Consider the following 25,632-nt stretch of genomic DNA (forward strand, 5'->3'; position numbering starts at 1 on the left):
ACGTGACCACCACAAATGTGGTCCCCGCAACTGCAGAGGTCACAAAATAGGTGCTCGGTCATTACTCACTGGCATGAATAAATGAATGAATAATACCCAAACCGCCTCCAGGGAAATCCTCACCAAAATGACTTTGAAAATTCTCCCCACTTCAGAATCTTCAGGAGGCACTTCCTACCTGCAGAGTAAAGGCCACACTCAGTGGCCTGCGATGCAAGGTGCTTCTGAGAGGCACGGGGGCCCCACCACGGTCAGCGTATTGGTTTGCTGGGCCGCCCTCCCGAAACACCACAGCCCAGTGGGCTTAGGCCGTTGTGGGAGCTAGAAGCCCAAGGTCAAGGTGTCGGCAGGTTTAGTTTCTCCTGAGACCACTCTCCTTGGCCACTTTCTAGCTGCGTCCTCCCACCGTCCTTCTGTGTGCACACCCCCCCCTCAGTGTCGCTCAGTGTGTCCAAGTGTCTTTTTCTTAAACAAAAATACCAGTCAGACCAGATCAGGGGCTGTCATACGGCCTTATCTTAATTTAATAACCTCTTTAACCGCCCTCTGAATACAGTGGCATTCTGAGGCTCCGGGGTTAAGGCTCCAACACCTGAATCTGAGGATGGGCTGGAGTGGGGGCGGGGACACAATTCAGCATGTAACATTTAGGAATACAATTTTGGCATCAAACAAAACTAGGCTCTGAAAGTCGCAACTAAGCGCTGCACCAGCGAGAGGCCTCATTGCTCGGGTGAGCCTCAGTTTCCCCATCTGAAAAACAGAGATGATACCACCACCCTCACCAGGTTGCTGGGGAAAGTACAAGCTTTTACTTACGTGAAGTGCTTAGCAGGGCCCAGCACACAGTAGGCACTCGGCTCGTCAGACCCACCTGTTACCTGTCATCGCTTCCTCGCAGTTTACCTGCCCTTGCTCCCAGCACCAACCCCCTTTACTGCAGGTTCCTGACCGCACTTGGCCTTGCCCCTCCAGGCCTCGTTTCATACACCAGCCCCCTCGTATTCAGTCCTAGTCCTGCTTCCTGGCTCCCTTACAGGCCCTTTCTGTCTATAGTCAGGTGTCAGCCACCAGCTCCTACTCACCAAGCTTTGTTGGCATTATTACCTCGTCTACACCAACAAACCATCCAATTACCACCTAGGAACTAAAATCCCAAGTTGTAAATTTGTCTGCTAACATTGCATGCTCATAGGCTGACCCTCCCAAAGATGTTGCAGGCATTTTAGATCAAAGCCCACATCATACTGTTTGGTTTTTCTCACAGCGCCTATCAAAGTGTCTCAGATACAGCAGGCCTTAATTAACCCATCAGAAGGGTTTGTAAACATAAAAACATTTATACATGGTCAATGTCCACTGATTAAACAAACGTGTACGTGAGGTTTCAGCATGAAGAAATGAGAAAGAGAAACACCGAAGCGATGTTTTTCTGGAGGGGGAGGAGGTCGCTCACCCAGGGCAGAATCGATGGTGCTGGCGATGTTGTGTTGTGTTTTCTAAGCTGAGTGATAGCTTCACGACTGTTTCTTATATAGTTCTCACACCTCTCCGTGTCCTTAAATGTTGCAAATTAACATTTATTAATTGACTCGCATCTGCTACTTGTGCGTGGACTGATGAACATGCACAACTAATGTATGAGGAACTCTTCTGACGAGAGAGAAAATCACTTTAGATAATTGTCTTGGAAGTGTTTTGGTGAGGACTTCGGAGTGTAACTCAACAAACTCTCTTAATACTTTATCTGGCTGAAAATATTTATGAGACATTACTAGCCTCATAAATGCAAATGGCATTTCTATAAATAGGAGGACAATGATTTCCTGTGTCGTATTCTACAGAGAAGAGTCCGTGGTAAACTCACTGCTTGCCTGATGCAGGTCAGGAAGGTAGGACAGGCAGCGGACGGTGGGCAGGGGCGGGGGTTCTGTGCGCCAGTGAGCACAAGAACACACAGATTCTCCCTGCTTTGCAGCACGGCCTTGTCCGTTTTCAGACAGGAAGGGATGCGTAGCATCTTCCAAGCCCTGAGGAGTTCAATTGTGTCCCCTCCCCTCAAATGTCACCTGTGCTCTTTGTGAAACTTGAGCATAAAAAAACCCCCAAAAACTTAGGCTCATCTAAATTTGCAAAACCCAGCCAGGACCAGAAGCCACACGTATCCTATTTTTCAGGTCTGGGCAGGGACTGGACCCAGGTGTTCCGTCTCCTGGTCCGAGGCCCCACCACTGTGAGAACCTTCACAGAGCGAGGTTTACCAGATGGCCCTCCATCTTGCTTCCAAATCAGCACCCTGGCCAGGGCAGAGGAGATTCCGTGGTCTTTACGCTAATCCCAAGTCACTGTCACCCCAGGTATGGGGACAGCATGTGCCTCACAGACCACGGAGCTGCACAGCTACAGCCTGCCCCAAGAACTGGGAAATTAAGAAATTAAGACCCTTCTTCTCATAGTGTTAAAGTGTGAGACCAGCATGAAATGGATGAGCAAGAAGACGGGCTGAAGCCCCTAACAGACTAACAGACTTCCGGTCAGTCGGGGCCAACTGCAGCCGCACTGAGCAATCAAACCCTGCACAGAGAGAGAGGGCGAACACGAGTACCCCTGTCGGGGCCTGGCTGCCCCTGTCCCTGGGGAGGGTACCCGGGCCGTGGGCTGTGTGCACACTGGTGTGGACATAAGAAGTGTCCAGACCCACAGAGAATTTGAGTTTATTTGAGCCAAACTGACAATGGTGAAACCGAATCCCAGTGGGTTGCAAACAGCCGTCCGGAGAAGGGCAGCCTCACTTTGTCTCGTGCATCAGAACCAGAGGAGGAAGGTATGTGTGAGGAGCGTCGCGTGGAGCCCACTGACGGCAGGTTAAGGGGGCGGAAGAAAGCAAAACAGGGAAATCATCTGAGATTGGAGAGAAAGGCAAAACAGAGACGCGTAGTTCTTTTACACTGACGGGCACAGGACAGTTCCGAATTAACATTTACAGCGCACAGAGATGGCACGGGGCGGGGGTGGGGGGACAAGGCAGCCACGAGGGGTTCTGTGCTCTCATGCCCTGAGGGGTCTGAAAAAGGGGGATCACTCGGACATGTCAAAGGTCTGTTATCATAGATGCACAAACACATTCGACAGGCTCAGTTAAGGTCAAGATGGACTTTTGTCCAGGAAGCGACAGGCCTGGGACTGGACTACCTGCCGTGATCTGCTATCAGGAATCTTGATGTTCAGGGCATCCTACGTGATTGCTTTCGGTCTCTGAGTTGCTCGCCCACCATGCCGCCTCCCCTGAGCCTGTCAGGGTTCACACGTGGCTGCTTTTCTGTCCACATGGCTCTGCTCAGCCAGAGGAGCCCCCAGGTGGCGGTGAGGAGAGAGCCAGCTTCCGTGGGCGGCTGCCCTGGTGCTGTGCTCGCCCCAGAGGGCTGGCCCAGTGCACCACAGGCCCCGCCCCGGACCAGCATTTCTGCCCTTGTCACTGAAAAAACCTTGCTTCCTGTTGTTGACAGTGTTCACCTGATAAATATTCATTGAGCACCTGTGCAGGGGACACAGTGGAGAACGTGACAGCCACAATCCCTGCCTGGTGGACACTGGGCTGCCCTCCACCCCCACCCCCAGGGGAGCCACTCTCAGGGCCTAGGGCAGGGATGTTGAACCCAAAAGGTTAGGCAACAGACAAGGGTGCCCTAGGGAACCCCACCAGCTGGGAAGCGCCACCCTGAACGGGCCAGCCCTCAGAGAAATCTGTCGCTAGCCCCCTACTCGCCCCCCCCCACCCCCAACACACACACAGACGCAGCCCTCCCTTCACTGGAGCTGTGACGTCTGCAGCTGCCTTTTCCTACAAGTCACTGGAATTAAAGATTAAATGCACGCCGTCATCCTTCCTCCTGGCAGGCAGGAATCCAAAAGGGAGGGGAGTGGCTCTCCCCAGCCCGGCGTGCACTCAGCTCTGGCTCTGCCTCTGGGCTGCGCAGAGACGGGAGTGGCGGGAGCATTTCCCGCTATTCCAACCCCGCCACAGGCCGCACGTCTCTGGAGAGGGCGGCCCGGAGGGAGCAGAGAGCTGGAGCCCCGGGGAACAGCGGCAGACCTGTTTGCTGTCTCTGGACCCGCTCCACCTCCACCGGCCGGTCGGGGCGCCCCAGACCCTCACTCCACCCACAGGAGTGAGGGGGTGGGGATGCAGCGTCCAGACCCTAGCTCCCCCAACTTCCCCAAGGCAAGTCTCCCACCTGCTCTGTTCCAGCTGAAGAAAAGCAACTAAATTTTGCCAACCTCCCTCTCTGTGCACCGCGGAGTGACTGAGCTACCCCTCCCAGACACCATCCAAGATTTCTGCCCTCCCAGCTCCTTCCCTCTTTCGGTCAACTCCAGCGCACCCCTAACCACGGGCTCTCACAGTCAGGCACACAGACGTTCACACCTGCACTTGCGGGCGCGCACACACATGCACACATGCTCACACCTGCCCCCGCGTGCGCAGAGTCCTCCGTCCTTTGCCTCTGCAGGACCGACCGGAGGCACACCCAGTACGGCCGCGGAGAGGAGCGGGTGGGGGTGAGGGGGAGTGGTGGCCGGAGCCTGGGGGAGGGGACGAGGATCCGCCCGCCTGCCGTCCCCTCGGGTTCTCTCTGCACCTCCCAGGCTCCGAGTCATTCAGAACTGATGGTATCCCCTGATCACGTGGGAACCCCTCCCCACTCTCCACCCCACCCCCGCCGCCTTTGCCTGGGGCCCTTTAAATCGGTTATTACACCTTATTGCTCTGAGATCCATCTGTACTGGGGACAGAAGGGGAGGAGAACCCGGGAGAGAAGAGGGCGGAGGGGAGGAAGAGGGGGAAGAGAAAGAGAGAGAGCCTCCCGTTGCTCTCGTTGGAGGAGGGAGTGACTGAGGGGCTGGCGACGAAGGGACAGGATGGCTTAGAAGCCTCTGCCAACAGGACCTGCACAGGGAGAGGCTCTAGGCAGGGTCTGAGGCCGCGGTAATGGCTGGGGCTGCAGCGTCCCCTCAAAGGCCCTGAGCGCCACCCATGCCCCGCCTCTAAGGGACACCCCAGAAGTTAGCATCAGTGGCACTTGGAAGCTACGGTCGCAACAAGTAAGTTGTCTTCTTTTCCTCCTCCATTCCTCCCCCAGCTCAGCAGACTGGAAGGCAGGACGGAACTGTCAGGGCTCCCGGTGTCCCTAGCAACTGGCTTTTACCAGTCACCAGCCTGCTTGGGAACCGGGGAGGTGGGGGGAACAGGGAAGGGTTTAGGGTGGGTCCAAAGTTCAGCCAGGAAATCTGAGCTCTCCATAGCCCGCTGCTGGGCAGCCTTGGGTTGGGGAGTTTGGCATTCATTGGACCGTAAGGCTGTTTTGGTACCAAAGCAGGGATTCCTGCCCACCCCCACAACCCCCTTGGGGGTGTGAGAGGCCAGGGCAGTGGGAGAGGGGCATATTTTCCTAGGAACTGGCTGTGCCTTCAGGTGGGGGGTTGGGGGAGCTCCATCAGCCTTAGACCCTCAGCTTAATCTTTCTTTCTTTAAAGTCTGGCCAAATGGATTGCATGGCCTTGCTATGCCGGCCCTCTTGCCGCTCAGTGACGTCCTGCATGCCTCCCCGTCTCTTTTTAAACATGTTTCAGTTTGTTCAGAAAGGCCAGGAGTCCAGGCTCCAAGTGCGGGGAGAGGGAATAGGGAAGGGCATGGCCATGATCCCCACTTCCCCAGACCCAGGGAGTTCCCTGGAGAGTAATATGTGCCCTGCACCCTGAAACAGGACTCTCCTCCTGGCCTGATGTAGCCCAGGCTCCCAGACCTTATCTGACCCTCAGAGGTCCAGAGCGTACCCCAAACTTCACGTCAGGGGTCAGGTACATCAGGCTGTGCCAAGTACTTGGCTCTCTTTTGCTCCTTTTAATGGAACAGATATCACCCCGAGCCTACAGGTGAGAAATCGCAGCGTAGCGAGGCCGGGTAACTTTCGGACGCACACAGCCCACAAGTGAGATTCCCACCTGGATCTGACTCCGAAACGGACTGTTTTTTCGTCACTAAGCTAAGCATCCTAAGGCTTTCTGGTTCACAAAGAACTTTGCATGTGGGAGTGAGGCAGCAAGAGAAGCTAGTATTTAGCACGCCAGGTACTGAGCTGGACACTCTGTCCTGACTTAGTCTGGTCACCAGTCCTGAGGCAGAGGTCGGTTAATGCACCGGCTTCATCGCTGACACTGAAGCTTAGAGCGTTCTGAGCACTAGTAAGTGGCAGAGCTATGAACTTCTAAACCCTGGTCCTCTGGCTTCAAATCCAGTCTTCCCACCATCCAGTACTAACCCGGAAGATGTTCTGGCCTTCCCAAATCTGTGCCTGTTCCTGGGACCCGGGTGCAAACTCCGCCAGCTGCCTGAGTGAGGCCGGGGCTTCCCAGCACCCGGAGGGCACCCCAGCAGGGGCAGCGATGTAGTGGTCAGAGAGGAGAGGCCCCTGGTGGGGCTCTGACACAGAAGGCTTGGCCAGCTCCAAACTGTGGATCTCATGGATCTGAATAGAGATGGTGTCACTCTGCGGAGAGGGTTAGGGCCGCACTTTCAGTGGGGTACAAGGGTGCGGGGCGTCTGCTTCTTGGCAATAATATCAGGGAATTGTCATTTACTGAGTGCCCACTATGTGAGCTTAAGCGTTTTCTATCACAATGGGATTGTTCTTTTCCTCTCCCATCCACTGCTTTTTCCACTCCTCCTCCCTCTCCCTCACTTCATCCCCCCACCCCGAGTATTCTGTACCCACACACTCTGCTGCTAAGTCCACAAGGTAGAGACTTACACCCGAAGGCTAGAAAAACAAGCCCTCTTTTACCTGGCAAGGAATTGGGGGGGGTGTGAGGAGGATATCTATCAAGTGTTTATTACTTGTCAGACTCTGTTAATTATGAGATTGATAATAATTATAACAGTGGCATCAATGATTAGAACTGCAACAGGGCCTCCTCTGGAAGAGAAATGATCACATAGAGAAGTTTCCTGCACATTCCACGAAAGTAGAGTGCTGCCAGTCCTCCCCGTACCACAAACTAGATTTGCCCCAGCTCAGTGACAGAAAAGGGATCACCCAGACACAGATGCTCCTGTCCCCTCCAAAAGCCACCGTTCACTGCTGGCATTCCTCACAGGTGGAGTTTCTTCACTAAGTAGCCCACCTGCATTAAACAGAGAATGAGTGGGCCCCATCCGGCAGCAGTTGGGGGGAGGGGAGGTGTGAGCCCGGAAGGGGTGGTGGGGAGCTCACTGCCTCCTCTCCCAATGATGAGTCAGTCCCAGTGGGATCCCCAACATGCGTGCCCCTGCAGCTGTGGGCGCATCCTGAGAGGTGCAGAGCGCCCATTCTGCATTTGCCATTTGCTCTAAAAATGACCCGGTTCTCCATGCCTTCTGTGGTCAACGTCACAAAGGGCATCCTGAGCATTCGCGTACTCAAAAACCATGTCTACTTCTAGTTTTTGTTTTTAAATCAGTTCAGCAATGCTTTTATTTGATCACCTATAATGTGCCAGGAATCATTAATTTTTGAAAACCTTGGAATGTGGTCGTTCGAGCTGGGTTATGCCTTCCACTAAGGAGAATGTTCTCCAAAGCTTGCATTTTCCGAGCAATACACATTGAGGGTGGGGGAGGAGGACCGTGGAGAGGGAGGCAGAGTCCGGGAATCCATTCGGGAGTGCGAAGGAGCCCTTTGCACCGTGTCGGAGCCACAGGCAGGCCAGCGAGGGTTTCTAAGGGAAGGCCCACCACGGTCAGATGTCTATTGAGACAGGGGTCAGCCACGGAGGAATTTTCCTGTTGTTTCTAAAGACAAGATAAGAAGAATGTGAGTTCAGATGCAAAGAATTATAGGGAGACATTTGGGAAGCAAAAACCCCACCTAAATGTATTATTCTAAGATACTTGTGGGGTGGCCTTCTCTGGAACTATTTTAACACAGAGAGGACAGCCCCCTCTTCCTGAGACCCTGGCTGCGGAGGGACGGTCCAGTGGCCCCGACAGTACAGCATAACTTATCCAGCCCCTCCTCCCTGACATTCTGATAAGTGAGCTATTCTGGGCTCTGGAGCGCAGGCTGGCAGCGGCCCTTGCCAACAGCCGTGTTAAGTTAAATGTCAGGGCCAAATCTTTAACACATGACCCTGGAGATCTTGGCTGGTGTGCAAATGTTAAGTTCCATTATCATTCCAAACCAGAGTGGGCTGGGGGGCAAAGGTCAGGAAGAATCTGACCAGTCTGGCAGGTGGCAACAGCACTTCCTAGTCACCAAGGGTCAACCCATACGGTGGCCAGAGGCTGGGCTGGGGGTGAAAAGGGACATGGAGAGGGAGGGCAGGGACAATCTTGACAAGCCTTCAGTCTCTCGCTCTCGTCTCCTGTGACTTTGTGGTTGGGGTCGGGGTGTGCTGCCTGCCCCTAGGGCTTCTCTGCGCTGGCCCATGCAGCTCAGATGGTTGGAGCATCATCCTGTAAACCAAAGGGTGGCAGGTTTGATTACCCTCAGGGTGCGTGCTTAGTCGGGGTGCATACGAGGAGCATCCCGACAAGCAACCGATCAGTGTTTCTCTCTCACAGCGATGTTTCTCTCCCTCCCTTCCCCTGTCTCTAAGTCCATAGGCATGTCCTTGGGTGAGGATAAAAAAAAATCAGGTAGGCTTTGATGCCATCATCCTACATTATTTCTTGCTGTTCACAAAGGAGAGGGAGGGGAAGACTGTGATTTGTCCTCGGAGCCTGCTCCCCTCCCAAGGTCGGGCTATGGAGCCGCTGATGCTCAAAGGCTGGCCAGGAGGAGGGTCAGAACGGCATCAGGCAGCAGGCGCTGCCTCTGCTCCAGGAAGCTCGCCATCCAGCAGGGATGAGAAGTCCCACAGGTGCCTGGCTTCCAGGGATGCGTACAAACCGAGGCAATGACTGCCGGCTAACCAGGGCTATGGCAAAACGACTCCCTGGATGTCAGGGTGGGCAGGCCGCCCAGTCCCAAGTCAGGTTGCCTCGGTCACTTCAGAAAGTGCCCTTTACATTGGATGAACTTAAAATCACTCTCATATTCCTTCCGAAATGGGTGTGGGCCCTCTGCCCACCCTCTATCCCGTCTCAGAGAACCTTACCACACGGATGGGGCAGGCAGGGGTGCCCGTAAACAGTTACAGCGTCCGCATAGGTGCCAGGAGAGAGGTTCCAGGAGAACCGAAGGAGGGCCGGGAAGAACCAGGAAGGCTTCCCGTCTGGCTTGGAAAACCGGGAGGTTTGTGGGAATGGTGGAAGAGAGTAGGGAGCCTAAGGGAGGGGCCAGGAGAGGCCAGATTCGGTGGCCCTGAGCAGGCCTGGGGGACTTTCCCTCCTGTGTTTGGCTTGCCCAGTTTCTTAGGAGCTCACACTCAGTCATATCTTATTTCTTTTTTTCCCCTCCTTTTTCTTCTCATTTTCCACCCCCCCCACACCTTTTTACTCCATTTGTGGCTCTTTCTCTCACTCCTGCTCTCCACCCTAAATGTCCTGAAGGGGTTCTTTGGTTCCACCCCTTTTCTATCGCCTCCACTCTTTTACTTTTTATTAAATTGTTTCCTTCGTGATAACTGTAGGTTCGCATGTGGTATAAGAAATAACGCAGAGCTCCCCCGTATTATCTACTCAGTTCCTCTCAATGGTACCATTTGCGAAGCTATAGTTTTTATATTGAAATCCACCAAGAGTTGGGCATAAAGCATTTCTCACAGCAAAAGAAAACACTCCACCAAATGAAAAGACAACCTAAAGAATGGGGAAAATATTTGCAGACCACACATCTGCGAAGGGGGTTTTAATCCAAAATACAAAAAGAACTCATACAGCTCGATAGCAAAAACACTTTTCAAAAGAATCTAATTAAAAAATGGACAAAAGACCTGAAGAGAGTTTTTTCCAGGCATGTGAAAAGATGCTGAACATTCCTAATCACCAGGGGCAGGCCAAACAAAGCCACGATAAGATATCTGCCACCGGGCCACGGTTGGAATGGCTGGTTCAAGAAGACAAGAAGTAAATGCTGGCAAGGATGTGGAGAAAAGGGACACCCATGCACTGGGGGTGGGGATGGAAATCGGTGCAGCCACTTTGAAAAGCTGTATGGGGGTTCCTCAAAAATTAAAAACAGAGTGACCCAGTACTTGCATTTCTGAGAACACATTGAAAGGAAACGAAACCATGTCAAAGAGATGCCTGCACCCCACGGTCTTGGCAGCATGATTTACAATTGGCAAGACATGGAGTGTACACACACACACACACACACACACGCATCCGGTATATACATATACATTATACATAGATTAAATGCATGCATGATGTTGAATTATTCATATGTTTGTATATGCATACTGATACACTCGCATAAGTGATGGGATGTTATTCCACCATAAAAAATGAAGTCCTGCCGTTTTCAACAACATGGACTAGAGGGTTTTATGCTAAGTCAGACGCAAAGACATATACTGTATGATTTCACCCATAGAGGGAATGAAAAAAACCAAACCAGAAAACTCAGAGAAGAAGAGATCGGATCTGTGGTTACCAGAGGTGAGGGGGAGGAGGACTTGGGGGAAAACCACGGTATTTTCCTCACCACAGAGATCTCTCATCATTGCCTTTTTTAGAGTGGCCACACCTACTCCCCCCCATGCCACGTCCTGCTTGACCCCTGGCAACCACTAACCTGTTTTCCGTGACTGCGATTTGTGCAGAATGTCGCGTGGAATAGAATCACACAGGCTGTACCCTTTCGGAACGGTGTCTTCTCACTCCGTATAGCTCCCCAGAGACTCGCCCGGGCCGGTGTGTGCGAGGTGTGTGAGTTGCAGAACAATGTCCCACTGCGTGGGTGTGCCTCCGCGTGCTTCGCGGTTCCGCCCCCAAAAGACTCCCGGCTGGTTTAAGTTAGGAGCGTTTATAAGGAAAGCCGCCGTAGGTGCCCGCGCGCTGCTTCTTTGTGCAAACCTGAGTTTTCCTTTCTCTGGGATAAGCGCCCAACTGCAATGGATGGCTCGTGGGGTAGTTACACGTTTAGGGTTTTTCTTCCTCGTTTCAAGAAATTGTCAGAGCTCTTCACAGTGGCTGTACCGTTTTACATCCCGCCAACAGCGTCGGAGTGGTCCAGCTTCTCCACATCCTGGCCAGCGTTTGCTGTTGGGGCTCTTTCTTTACTTTAACCATTCTGAGAGATGAGCAGAGATATCTCCCTGTGGTTTTAATTTCCATTTCCCTGGTGGCTAACGATCTCTCCTGGTGCTTATTTGCCCTCCATCGATTTCCTTCAGCTAAATGCCCCTTCATGTCTTTTGCCCATTTCCTAATTGGATTGTTTGTTTGTTTTACTGCTGAGTTTTGAGAGTCCGTTCTATTTTCTGGACACTAACCCTTGTCAAACATGTAGTGTGTGAGCTTGTCTTTTCATACTTCAACAGGGCCTTTTTCAGAGCAAAAGTTTTTCATTTTGATGAGGTCCACATTTATCAGTATTTTTTTCTTTTATGGATCAGGTTTCAGTCTAACTTTGTGCCTGCTGCAATCTCGTAGAGTTTCTCCCACATTTTTTTCTACAAGTTTCATAGTTGTATCCTTTACGTGTAAGTTCATGACCCACTCGGAGTTCCTTTAAGTCTGAGCCTTAAAGGGCCACGGTTCCCTTGCTTGCCTGTGATGTCCAGTCGCTCCTGCTCCGTTTGTTGAAAAGACTTTCCTCCACGGAACCCTGTTGGCACGTTTGCCAAAAACCAGTAGGGCCTGTCTGTGAGGACCCGCTTCTGGGCTCTCTGTGCTGTTTCAGGGATCTGCGTGTCTGCCCCTCTGCCAGCACCACGCAGTCTGGATTGCTATAGCCGTATAACGAGTTTTACGATTGAGCGGACTGCTTCCGTCTAGTTTATCCTCTTTTCAAAACTGTTTTACCTATTCTAGTTCCTTTGACTTTTTATATAGATTTTATTTTTTTTAATCCTCACCCATTTTAGAGATAGAGGAAGGGAGGGAGGGAGGGAGGGAGGGGGAAAGAGAGAGGGAGAGAGAGAGAGAGAGAGAGAGAAACATCAATCTGTTGCCTCTCTTACGTGCCCCGACCAGGGACTGCACCTGCAGCCGAGGTTCGTGCCCTGACTGGGAACGGAACCTGCAACATTTAGGGGTACAGACGACGCTCCAACCGACTGAGCCACCCAGCTAGGGCTACAGAGATTTTAGAACAATCTTATCTATAGCTGCAAAAAACCTTGATGATTTTTAGCAGAATTACATTAAATCTGTATGTCAATTTTGGGAGAATTGCCATTTTTACTGTATTGCATCTTCCCACCCATAAACACTTGTTTCTCCATTTATTTACATATTCTTTGATTTCTGTCATCAGCATTCGTAACAGCAGTTCTTTGATCTGCCGTGACCATCTGTGAGCTCTTGGGCGTATCGCTCGGTTTCCCAGATCTTTGTTTCACTTCCTGGGTCTAAAGTGGGTCTAATGACACCGCCTTGAAGTGGCCTGGAAAAGGGGAGTAAGACAGCACAGGAGAGGCGTCAGTCTGGCTGTAAGGGTCCCACGACTTGTTTCCCTTTGACTGACGCTCTTTTCTAGTCTTTTCTTCTTCCCAACTCTTGTTCTGATGCCCACATTCCCTTCCACGTCTCTTCGCTGGTGTCTCATTCTGAACCCCTTATTCTGATTCTCTTCAGTCTAGTCTCCTCTGGTCTCACTGGCCTTTCATCTTTGATTCATTCTCCACGGATATTTGTCTCATCCTGGCTTACCGGGTCATTGGGGGCATTCTCTTTTCCTTGTTTTTCTTAAACTTGGAGTTTGCCTCTAGCGCTGGTCACCCTGAGTTCACACTTAGGTCAAAAATGCTAGCAGTTTACTCACCCTATCATGTGCCTCAGTTTCCTTACCTATAAAATGGGGAAAACAAAACCTACCTCATGTCTTTTCTGAAATAATGAAATGAATGAATACATGTAGAGTGTTTAAAATGCAGTCTGGTGTATGATGAGCCCCTGGGAGATTTCAGCTTTGATCATTAGAATTGTATCGATTATTCCCTGGGTCCCTGGTCCTTTCGCACCATCTCGTATACCTTCGATCACATACCCCACCTTTTTATTTGCATAAAAGTATGTTCATATTCACGCCATCTTGCTGTCCTGGTACTGTCTTCTCTCCACTACTCCCATCTCTTCTTCCCTTGTCGTCATTGGTAAACAGCACCTGGCCAGGAAATGTGTCCCTTGGGCGGGAGAGAGGAAATAAGTCGTTTTCCATTTTGATTTAATTACTAATCTCCTTTATTATTTAATGCTGAATTACATACCCACAAGTACAGGTTTGTAATGAAGAGAATGTAGTGCAACCGTGCCGCTCGCTTTCAAAGAGACAACAGGCTTAAAAGGCAAAGTACTGGGTAAACAGGTACAAACCTGGGCAAAATATAGAATGAATTAATCTGATTTCCATGCCCTTTCGTCTGTAATTTTGCATCCGTCTTCTACGGGGACTCGGGAGAGTGCGCCTGGATCGTGGCCAGTGAGCCCGGGCTAAGGAAGAATCGGGATGAGTGGATGGAATGACCCCACGAGCGGCCCACAGCAGCTGCCAAGGAGGGAAATGAAATATTTCGTTTCAAGCAAGTGAGAGCCAAACAAGTTGAGAACCTTAGTCACAAGCTGACAGCCCGTTCCACAGGCACATTACTCACCCATTAGCTCCATGTGAAGTGTTAAATTGCTTGGAAAGTACTCACGTGTGATTAAGCCTTTCAAACCGATATTTCATACCTTGAATTGGGCCTATTTTGGCCTTTTAAAAATTGCTAAATAGCCCTGGTCAAGTGACTCTGTTGGTTAGATTGTCGTCCCGTACACCAAGGGGCTGTAGGTTCGACTCCCGGTCAAGGCACATGCCTAGGTTTCAGGTTCCATACCCAGTTAGGGCGCATGTGGGAGGCAACCAATCAATGTCTGTCTGTCTGTCTGTCTGTCTCTCTGTCTCAAATCAATTTTTTTAAAAAACCATATCCTCAGGTAAGGGTTTTAAAAATGCTGAATATATCTGGACTCATGTAGATATACTCAAGTGGATCTTTTAAATGCCATCAAAATTATTCTTTTGTCTCTGTATTATTTTCCCTTCAAACCAATGGCAGATCTGTCTGCTACCATTTCAGACAAGAATTCCGGCTTCCTTTAAAAACCCTTAAGTGAAACACCATTTAATCCACCTCTTTTTTTTCCTTTTATCTTTTTTGTGAACTCTCAGTATTTTTGTGTATTTAATGACAAAGTAAGCAAGGGATTCATCCGCAGAACTTCTAGTAGGGTCCGTGTTTCTCTCCAGATACCATAAAATAGCGCACAAGGTTTTCCTACTTCCTTAGAAGTGTGGAGAATCCTCCGAGGATGCAATTTAATGGGCTTCCAATGATCTTCCCCTTGCCTGGGCGGCCACGTCCAAGGGCCCCAGGCTCACCTCCTGGTGGGCCCCTGTGGCACCACCTGGCCCCCCTCCCTGTACAGCTGGAAGTCAGGACCACCTGTTAGACGTCATGTTCAACCTCTCAGTGTTTGCATTATATGACCCTTCACACTCAGGGTCTCTGTGCCCGCAGGGTCATCACCTGGGGGCCTAGCCCGTGCTCCTGTGCCTGGGCAACCACACTATCTAACTGTAGGAGTCCCAGAGTTCTGAAAGGACCCCACAGAGAGGCCAGCTACCATTACCATTCCATAGTAATTCCATGTAATAACAATACTGGTATTATTTCTTACCTCAGACCTGCTCTTAACCTGTGACAATTCGGGTAAGGGGCCAAGTGCCTTCTACTGGGATATGGCAGGGTAGGGTCTCCCTGGTAACATGGCAGACATTGATGTTATGGTTCCTGGGGATATTCCCACTTCTTACATAGGATGGAGACCCAGCGTGGGGACCTATAGAGAAATGTGTCATTCAGGGCCAGGGGAGTCAGGATTGTAATTCGGGACTGTAGCACGGGTTAGTGCTCTGGACTTTGATGGCGTGGACTGGAAGAGTGGGAGAGCGTGGGTTCTGTGGTCAGGCTCGTGTCGTGCAAAGCCAGGCTCTGCCGTTCGCCTGCCGTGTAAACTTGGACCAGTTCCCTACCTCCTCTGAGTCTCGGTCTCCACATCTGTACGGTGGGCACAGCGTGCTTCCCCCCAGGGTCACTGAGATGAGTAAGTGACTTGACGCAGGTGAGGCTGCTAGTGCAGAGCAGCACATGCAGAAATGTCACTCCTGGTGATTTTCTGTGAAGGAAACCAAGTCAGCGCACCCGCTGCAGGAACTACCTCGAACATATGTTTAGAACAGAAGCAGACAGAGTGCAAAGGGCACAGGGAAGGTGGCACAGATGGGTGCCTCTGAGTCAGAACGCAGGACGGCTGGATCCTTCGAGGAGCAAGTTAAGTTCCGCAGCGAATTCCTCACCCTGACTTTGCTCTGAACAAGAACTGCACCCCCCCCCCCCCCGCCCCAGCTCGTGCTGAGGACCTGAGACAGCCCCAGAGGTGACTGAGGCTCCAGGGATGGTCATTCTAAGCATCAAGGCCCTTGTCCCCTGCCTCTCCCAGCAGCTCCCTTGCAGAGAGGCCTTAGCAGCTCAGCAGTCAGGAACGCGGTGTGCAGGGACACCGTTGGTGATGAAGTGTCCAGTCTGACACAGCCCGTTCCTCCCTCCACCTTGTCCCAGCTCCACGTGCCACCGAAAGCCCCTCACCCTGCTCCTGGCACACACTCCCCCTCACACAGCCACGCGACACTTCTGCATTCCAGAGAGAGAGGTGCCAACATTCCCCTCGGCTCTGGCAGACCTGGACAGAATTCCCTCTCTCGGGCACTCAGCGAGGAGCAGAGCTAACAGGAGCTCACATTCCCCGGGCTCTCGGGAGCCCATGCCAGCGAGGAGCATCCTGGGCGTGAAAACCAGCACGCGTGGTCTTACCTCCACTCCTCTCGCCCAGCTCCACAGGCCTACCTCCCCAGGACGCCCCAATGGCTGGTCCTCAGCATGCCTGACATGTGAGCCAGCAACAGCTCTGGAGGTGACCTGACCAACCCTCCTCCAGAGAGGGAGCTCCTGCCCCCTTCTGGGAAGTATTTATAGTCAGAAATCTCTCCCCGTTGAGAACCACTCCTACCAGCAGTGAAACAGAGGACTGTCTGCTAGCCCGGCGCGGCTCTCGGCAGCGTGTCTGCAAGGGGCGTGGTTGGAGGAGAGAAGGCAGCCAGGCAGAAGATGCACCATAAGAAAGGGGGGGACAGGCACAGTAGGGTGGTCATGGCAGCCACCTGGGGGATGGAATGAACCGTGGCGGGGGAAGGGGACAAGGCTGTGGAGACAGAGCCGGGGCTGGTTAGGACCATGGCAACCAGGGTGGTGGGAATGAGGGCGCAGCCCCTTCTCCTCTCTCTGCCACTGTGTGGGTCCCCGCTCGGCCCTCTGGCTTCCTTTGCGCTGAGCGCCGACAGGTTGTGGTCATGGCAGACTCATTAGCGCAACAGGAAAGCTGGGTGGGAATTTATTGACGTTACCTCGACTCTTAACACCGCGCTTAGCGTAATTCAAAGTACAACCCAACGTGCACATGTGAGGAAGAGCCTCTCCGACTCAGGAGCCCAGAAGTATAAATTGGCAGCTGTCAGACTGAGTCTGACTCACAGATATATTTTCTTAGTCTAGCTCACTGTTTCAAAAACTGATGAATGAGTTGTCAACATTTAAAAAAAATGGAATTTCAAGTTTAAAAGCCTTTGTTTCTAACTTTTCTGGAAAAGGAAAGTGGCAGATCTTCCAGCACCAGCCCCACATTCTTGCACGGCGAGAGCTTCCACACTGAGAGCTGAGTAGCGGTGGCCCCTTGACAATTCCGTGTGTGTTCAGCTTACCCCAGTCCCCACCGCTCCCTATTGGGCCCCACAACCCAGAGCAAGATTTGTTGCATTTACCATGCATTCATATAATTGTTTTTCTTAAAATGAAAGGAATGACACCACCTAAAATCTTTTTCTCTATTCAAAATATGAAAACGAAAGTCTGAGAAGTGCTTATATTTGAATAAAAACAGGGAAAAGTGTGTCCTCTGATCAGCTAGCATCTGCAGTGTGTCTGGGTGGAAAGAAGCAGCAGCTCCATCCTCTGACCTCACTCGTCTGCCTTTGTAGTTGCAGAGTTTGGTACCGAGCTCAGGGGTCCTGGCTACTGCAGCACACCCACCCCACTCGGCTAAAATACTCAGGAGTGACAAGGTCTTCGCCCCACTCCTGACAGGCAGACATACCTTCCTTATAAAGGGCCATGTACAAAGAGAGACACTTCTGGGAATTAATGGGGCACTCAGTGATTATTCCAGAACAATAGATGTTAGCTGGGACATGTGGACACCCTGTTTCCTTGAAGCAGTTAAGGACCTGTGTGAGCAATATTGCTGTCATTGGAAGAAGTCCAGGAGCAGCTGTAAGCGTGAAGGGCGCTTCCGGCTCTGGAGAAAGGCAGGAAGGTGGGTAGGGCGCACAGCCCCAGCAGGAGGGTCGGGGAGGCCCCAGTTCCACGACACAGCCTGGGCACCACAGGCACAGAGCAGGAATCACACACTGGTCTCCTGGCACAGACCATGATGTGTCATCAGGCTGTCCCCTGGGCCATGTGTTTCAGGGCCTGCACCCCACAGAGGCTCCGGTGACCTGAGCCACTGGTGACCTGCTCAGACCCCGGGGGTTGAGGAAAAGCTACCTCCGGGGCAGCGGTGGCTGCCTTTGGAGTCAGACATCCCTGGCGGTGCCACTTAATAACTGAGTGGCCTTACAAGAGTTACTAAATCCCTCCACCTGGGTGATCTGCAAATGAGGCTGCCGAGGCAGACTTAATAGATTCGTCTAAGTATTAAACGAGCCAGTGCCTACACAGCGCCCAGCCCCAGGATGGCACACAAGTGGGTGCTTCGTATGTAAGCTGCTAGTATTGTCCGCTCCCCAGCTTCTGAGGTCAAGGAGGCTCACCTCCCCCCCCACCCACCAAAGGCCTGCCTGACTCTTCCTCACCACCTGGCTGAGCAGAATGAAGAGCCGCTCGCTCCTCAGCCTCTGTCACGCCATGCCGCGCCAATTGCTGTTTGCGTGTTACCGGCCATAACGTGAGCTCGTGGAAGACAGGAAATGGAACCGTGGTCCTTGGTCTAGTTTGCTGGTTAGAATCGCCTATGGTCAGGCGCCCCGGCCTGCCTGGCGGCCGATTCCCAGCTCCTGAACAAGGAGCACCCAGGGCGGGGCCTGGGCTGAGGACCAGAGGCATCTACGTCTCTGGGAGCTCCTTGAAAACATGCAGCCTGCAGAGAAGTTACTACTAGTTCATTTGGGCTAAACTGACGACAATTGCTGTGAAACAAAATCTCAATGGAGTAAAAAAAATGCCCCAGAGAAGGGCAATTTTGCAGCTTATTTTCTACTTCAGAATCCAGGGAGAAGATGCAAGGAGGGTCAGGTGGAATCCGTGGTGGCAGATTAAGGGGGCGGAAGAAAGCACAGTGGGGAAATCTCTGGGGTTGGATAAAGGCAGAAGAGAGGAACACGTGCTTCTTTTTCACTGGGGGGCACAGGATAGTTCAGAATTAACATTTACCGCACACAGAGGTGGCGTGGGGGGTGGGGGACAAGGAAGCCACGAGTTGTTCTGTGGTCTCGTGCCCTGAGGGGTCTGGAAAAGGAGATTTCTCTGACTTTTCAAAGGTCTATTATCTTAGATGCACAAAGACATTAGGCTCACTTAAGGTAAAGACTAATTTTTAAAAAAAAAATGTATTGGGGTGACATTGGTTAATAAAGTTACATAGGTTTCAGGGGTACGATTCTATAATTCATCATCTGTGCCCCGTGTTGTGTGTTCACCACCCCAGGCCTCCCTCCATCACCGTTTGTCCCCCCTTTACCTGCTCCTGCCTCCCAGACAAGAGTACGTAGTCACCATACTCTTGTCTGTCTGAGGTTTTTATTTTTTTGCTTAATCCCTTCACCTTTAACATCCCTCCTCTCTGACATCTGTCAGTCTGCTCTCTCTATATAAGTCTGTTTCTATTTCGTTGGTTAGTTTATCTTGTTCGTTAGATTCCACATATAAGTGAGATCATATGGTATTTGTCTTTCTCTTACTATTTTGTTTAGCATAATGCTCTCCAGGCCCGTCCATGCTGTCGCAAAGGGTAGGAGCGCCTTCTTTTTTACAGCCACATAGTATGCTATTGTGTGAGCTCACCACCGCTTTTCTACCCACCCATCCACTGATGGGCACTTGCTCTTTGTGAGGGAAGCTACAGGCCCAGGACGTGACTCCCTGCCCCGGTCTGCTCTTGTTGAGGAATTTTTATGTCCAGCCCATCCTGTGTGTTCTCCCGGCTGGTAACACCCCCACGCAGGCCTCCCCTAAGGTTTAGGATGTGGCATCTTTTTCACCGGCACAGGGAACCCCAGACCTAGTGACCCAGAATCTGCATTTGACAAGAAGCCAAGGGAGGCTGGTGAGGTGCTTCCACCCGATCCCAACCCGGCGCGGGCACTGTGCCAACCGCAGAGGCTGCTCAGTGGGGGCTCCGCTGACGGGCTGACTGAGCCTGCGTGTCATGGTTTCCTGTGGGTTCCATCCTGTGTCTCCTGCGCTGTCACCAGGATATATTTTGAACCCAAAAGTAAAACCAGAAAACATCCAGGAATTAAGATGGACACCCGCCTAAGGTGATAAAACACCTTAAGGGTTTTTAAAGATTCATTACTATGAGCTCTTCTCCATTAAACCTCAGAATGCACTAGGAAGAGGGCCATGGCTGTTGTTTTAAGGGTGGTCACGCTGCAGCCCAGAACCAGGTCTGGCCCCCGGGGAGGAGAAAGCCCGTCAGTGTGGCTTGGACACGCAGGCTCTGGGTGGCCGAAGCCGCTGGCTGACCCCTCCTTGGCTAAGAGGGGCTCTGACACTGGCTTCCGGGCTTGGTCCCCTGGGCCTGCTCGCTGGCACCGCCTGGCCCCTCTCAGCCGTGGGTCTGTCCGTCTGTCTGGGGCTCAGGGCCAGGAAGGGGGCGGGGTAGGGGGGAGCAATGTGCCTGCGCTGCTTCTCCATGCTGGCCACAGCTGTCCTGGGACTAGAGGCAGAGAAGCAGCTACAGCTGCTCTTTCCAACCCAGGGGGACATCTGTGGCGTAACAGCCTCCTGAGAGAAAGCCAGGCTCACTGCTGGGCGCCCCAGGGACCCTTGATCCCACCCTCCAGGCTGCTGTTTGTAGGGCACCCCAGTGTTGCTCCCTCAGGGATCCCCATCCCCCGCAGCATTCGGAGCTCCTGGTTCCCACCACACTCGGGGTACCACGTTCCCCCCTCTGCGCTTGGGGAACCCTAGTCCCAGTCCCATTGGTCACCTCCCCTGCTCCTCTTCCCCATGCTCCTGCTGCAGGAAGGGGGCCCATGGGGACCCAGGAAGCTCAGAGCAGAGGAGGGGGTGTCTGCAGGTCCCACAGGGAGGAGGCAGCTCAGGAGCTGGAGAAACGCCTGCACCTGAGCACCAGAACCCGCTTCCTCAGTGTAGAAGAGCCAAATGGGAAGTTCTTAGTTTTTCCGGCCCAGCTTCTTGGGAAAACGGAGCAAGGAGGATCCCAAAGAGATGGAGCGTGGAGACCACCTCTCAGAGCAGCAGCATTAGGGACAATGCTTCTCCTCGCAGCCACCTTGGGAATGGAGCTCAGCTCCGAGGCATTAGCTAGGTGACTTTGAGCAAGTCATTGAAGCTCTGTCCGAGGTTCCCCATTCGTGAAATGAAGCCAGTCCCTCTCTCGTAGGGGCGAATGACATGAAGCATGATGCTGACGGTGGGCACTGGGGGTCCGGTGGCTCTCCTCCTTCGTCCCCGAATTGCCTGAGGCCCTGGGTAGGCCTGTCCTCCCCTCTCCCAACCCTACCCCCAGATAGAAAAGAAGAAGAAGAATAGCCAGCATCTCAGAGAGCTTCCACAAGCCAGGCCCTGTACATAACATCTTTCATTTGCTCTTCACAGTGGCCCTCTGGGGTTGGCGCCATTGTCATCCCGTTTCACAGATAAAGTAACCGAGTCTTGGAGAAGTCACTTCCCCAAGAGTCCCGGTCAGGATAGAGCAGGGGGCTAGCGGTCTGATACCAGAGTCCCCTTGCCTGACTATCCCCTACTTCTCCCTTCTCGACTGTGTTAGTGTTTTATTTCTGTCATAACAAATGACCACCGACTTCATTTAATGGCTTAAAACAACGCCCATTTGTGAGCTCACAGTCCTGCGGGTCAGCGGTCCAAGCAGGACAGACCTGTGTTCTCTGCTCAGGATGTCACCAGGCTACATTCAGGGGACAGCCAGTGCCGTCTCCTCTGGAACTCGGGGCCTCTTCCAAGCTCCTGCGGTTGGTGCAGAATCTTTGTGACTTGCAGGGTGGAGGTCCCCGTGTCCTTGCTGCTGTCAGCTCTTAAGAGGTCACCTGTACTTCTTGCTCCATGACCCCCTCCATCTCTAAAGTCAGAAGAGGAAGATTTCCCTTTCTGAAAGTCACCTGTACCGTAGCCATCCAATGACGCAAGTGAGTGCCCTGTCCCCAAGCCTGGAGGAGTATCTTGTGAGCATCTTAGAATTCAACCTTCCTACACCTAGTACGTTCTCTGTTGGTAACACCTTCACTACTCCCAGCTGACCTGGAGGACGTCTGGGAGCACTGTTAAGAGTATTTTCATGTTTGAACACCCAATACAGCCTTGTGGACTCATACAGAACAGTATACAGCTATGTCAGTGGGAGATGTGAGTACATCCTTCTGCACTACTCTCCCTCCAGCCTCATCCCAGATCCCTAGTCTCGGGGAACGTAGGCTCGGACCCAGCTTATACAAGAGAGAAAGGAGGAGATCGTTAAGGATGTCTGCTATTTCCATCTCCACGGTGGGGAAACTGAATCTGACACAGGACTTCCCACCCAGGGCTCTCTTCGGGAAACCCTGCCAACACCCATGTGCAGCTCCAGTCCGGCAGCTGTGACCGTGACTCTTGACTTTCCCGAGCTCCCCCATGACAGAGGGGAGGCGAGGTAGAGACGCTTAACACAGAAGTCTGCTTAAATGGATGTGACATTCGTCAGTGAATCATTGAAAACACAATTTCCTTTGATTTTGCCTTTTTTGGTTCCTTCTCCACGTGTGTTTTTATATCAAAGAGATTACTCCACTTTGTTGGACTCTGAGCTCCATCTTTCCTAGGAGCTTTCATCCTGTCTCATACAGCTTCCCACTCAGGGACACCGGAAGGATTAAAGACGAAGACCTACGAGGGGCTGGGGAGGGTCAGCAGGGTTTGCTCAGGTCGGTGCCTTTCCCTGGCCCTGCAGAGAGCAGCTGTGGTACCAGCCTTTCCCCTGCCTCTCCCACTGCAGGCAGTTCGCACAGACCCCGGGTTCCCAGGGGTGGTGCTAGAATACAATCCACGCCAGGCTGGAGCTGCATCGACCTTCTTCACTGCTTCATCTCCTGCTCTCAGCACAGGAGATGGGCTCCTGTAGATCCTCTGCTAATGCTCGCTGAAGAGATGCATAAATTAGTAGAATGCATCTTGAAAATCTTACAGAAGAGTCGCCCTTGTCCCTGTATATCCTTTTCTCTCAATGGGCCCACAGCACTGGACGTTAAGATTTCTCAGATGTGCATTTCACTTGCTCTTTGACGAGATCTGGGTGGTAGAGTCTCCAAGCCTTTTAGCTCCAAGCCTGCCCTGCCAATCACGCATTGTGGGGTGGAGTAGGGGGGGTGGTTCTACACTTGACCTAGATGCTAAGGCCTCTTTTTTCATCTTTAAAATGGGGTTAATGGAATATTGCATTAAATTTCAATTCAAGGAGAGTTGATGCATATATATGTTTGTAGTCAGACATTCTTTCCCTGGGCCCCCATAATGCCCCCCAGGGCTGAACAGGCAGAAGGCAGCATTCGTACTTTAGAGCAGTAAACTGAGGTAAAGATAGGCCCGTGTGTTTGGATCACAGAGCAAGTTCGTTGGAAGCTGAGCGGGAATCCAGATCTGGGTTGACCGAGGAATTGCTTCTGCAGACAATTCCAGCCCACGTGGAGAATGCATCCCGGCACCAAAATGGAAGTAAACCTTTTTCCGGTCTGCTGGATGCCAGAGCTCTCCGACCTGGGCTGACACATCCTAGAAAACCTTGTTCTGTTTGTGGGACTGCACGAGGCCTTCTCCTACAAGAATATACGGAAGTGTGTTTAAAAATAAAAAAGGAAACAGTGCAGAAAATCAGCAGAAAGCTGTTTGCCAAAAGAGCCGAGGGCAGCAGAACGAGCTCTCCCAGGTTCCCTGGCCAGGGACAGGCTCCTGGCACCACGCTGCTCTGCCTGCCGTGGGGCTGCGGGACTCCCAGCAGCCCTCCACGCAGTTCCCACCTGCGTCCCGACAGCTGAGGTCCCTGGGGCCACACAGGGCTTGGGATTGCCAGCCTGTCTGACTGTTTCTGGGCACTTCATTTTCAGTGAAAGGTCCCCTCCCCAGAGGCAGAGCAAAACCGCGCCTGTGATCCCACAGAGCTGCACCACGTGCATCCCACATTTATCTCCGTCACTGTCATGGCAGAGCAGGGAGCAGGTGGCACTGTGCAGAGTGGGGACTGGGCAGCGATGTCCGAGACAAACAGCCCCCCGTGTGGTATGGTAAAGGCTGTCTTGGAATTGCTGCAACCCCCCAGACAGCAGAGGAAAAGCTCCGCGGTGGGAAAACGCTCCCTCGTGCTGTCAGCGAGGCAGTCGGCTCCATGGCGTAGAGAACAGGCACCCAGGTTGTTCTACTGGGGCCACAGTTTCCGGGAGAGGTGGGATGGAAACCTGGGAAATCAAGAAAAGCTTGGTTATAAAGATGAAGAAAGGCTGAATGATAGTACCCCCACAGGTGACTTCTCCCGGGATCAGAAGCTCATAGAACTTTCTGGAAGGAGCAGCTCATCAGTCTAAGCACGAGCCAAACGCATCCACTCTGCAGGCCGTGGAGGGTGGGAGGTCGTGGAGGGTGGGTGCTGTGAGCTCTCAGGCTGCAAACCTCACTCAGCCGTTCGCTGCTTGAGCTTCATGTTCCGCATCCGAAGATCGGAGGGATAACAACAGCACTTGTCTAATAGCTTGTTGTGAGGGTGATGAGTGAGCTAATGAGTATACATTTCCTAGCACAGTGCCTAGGTCATGAAGGCTCAGAAATTTTACGCTCAGAACTATTCCTAGCTGCAGAGATTCTCACGCTGTCTCCTAGCTTCTTCAGTGCCTAAAGCATCTTAAACAGGTAGGAGCAGATTATCAGAAAAACAGACCAAGGGCTACAGGTTCCTGGGTGTTTCTTTCAAATGCAGCACGTACTCCAAAAACATCTTACAGCCCTTTTGGAATTTATTACTTATTGAGATACGATGGGCACGTATTACTGTATTAGTTTTAGGTGCACCATATAATGGTTCGATACACAAATATATTTCAAAGGGATCGCCACAAGAAGTCTAGGCGACTTACTCGCCTCGTAACCCTTCACCATGCAGAGTTACAAGATTTTTTTCCTTGCGATGAGAACTTTTAAGATCTATTCTCTTAGCAACTTTCAAGCACACGGTGCAGCAGCGCTGTTAACTGTAGTCACTGTGCGGGACAGGACATCCTCGGGACTTACAGCCGAAGTTCGTGCCGTCTGACCCGTCACCCACTTTATTCCCCTCCGCCCCTGGCTGTTCACCAGTCTGTTCTCTCTGTGGGGCTGGTTTTCTTTTTAAATTCCACGTGTACGTTCACAGTCTTTTGAAAGTCTTGGAGCGTTAATAACTTGCCCACCCCAATTTTTTGGAGGGTGAGGAATTCCTGCAACAGAAATTTTAACGGTGGGTCTATACAGCCGTTGTTAAGAAGTGCTCACATGGCCCCAGGCTCCCCACTCAGCCGGTAAGTGACCACGTGGTGAGTCAGACACCCGCTGCCTTTTCCTTTCTGTCTGCTGCTAAGATTTCAAATAACAGGAAGGGAGACGGGGAGACAAAAAGGAAAGAGCGCAGGCTTGGTTGGGCCTGACGAGCAAGAACCCAAATATTAGCTCTGCCACTTTCTTGTTGGGCTGCCCGGGTGTCACGTAACCTCTTGGGGGTGTTTTCTCGTTCATTTGTCTGTGCATTCAAGAAGCTCAAGGAGCACTTTTTGAGCACATAGAATATGCCAGGTTGTGACCAAAACAGACACACACACAACTGTGCCCTTGCGGGGCTTTCTTTCCAACGCAGGGAAAGAGACTGTTAGAAATAAACGCAATGCATGCGCAAACCAGATAGTCTTTCTGTGATGGAGACGCCGAGATCTTATTCCGGTGGCTTGCTGTGGTGGATACAAGTGACAGTCCGCATAGAATAACTGGACTATGATAAAGAGAGGAAACATCAATGTGTGGTTGCCTCTCGAGTGCTCCCTTCTGGGGACCTGGCCTGCAACCCAGGCACGTGCCCTGACTGGGAATCAAACCAGCAACCATTTGGTTCGCAGGCTGGCACTCAACCCACTGCGC

General features: G+C 52.0%; 1 protein-coding gene and 1 long non-coding RNA gene across 3 annotated transcripts in view; one reads left to right on the forward strand and one right to left on the reverse strand.

Moving 5' to 3' along the window:
- Positions 1-2,688: 2,688 nt before the first annotated feature.
- Positions 2,689-4,564, reverse strand: LOC123479413 (uncharacterized). Of its 2 annotated transcripts, none has more exons than XR_006655029.2 (3): positions 4,469-4,564; positions 3,193-3,535; positions 2,689-2,854 (listed from the first exon to the last, which is right to left on the reverse strand). It is a non-coding gene; the product is annotated as an uncharacterized lncRNA (long non-coding RNA). The 2 variants fall into 2 exon arrangements; XR_006655028.2 differs by having other exon boundaries at positions 2,689-2,901.
- A 227-nt stretch (positions 4,565-4,791) lies between these two features.
- The window catches only part of KCNJ5 (potassium inwardly rectifying channel subfamily J member 5), a 28,361-nt gene continuing 7,520 nt past the window's right edge, over positions 4,792-25,632 (forward strand). The window contains exon 1 of the mRNA XM_024557442.3: positions 4,792-5,103. The gene's annotated coding sequence lies outside the window, so the exon portion shown is untranslated. The remainder of the gene's footprint in view (positions 5,104-25,632) is intronic.

Source organism: Desmodus rotundus, chromosome 7, assembly GCF_022682495.2.
Source record: "Desmodus rotundus isolate HL8 chromosome 7, HLdesRot8A.1, whole genome shotgun sequence".
NCBI lineage: Eukaryota > Metazoa > Chordata > Mammalia > Chiroptera > Phyllostomidae > Desmodus > Desmodus rotundus.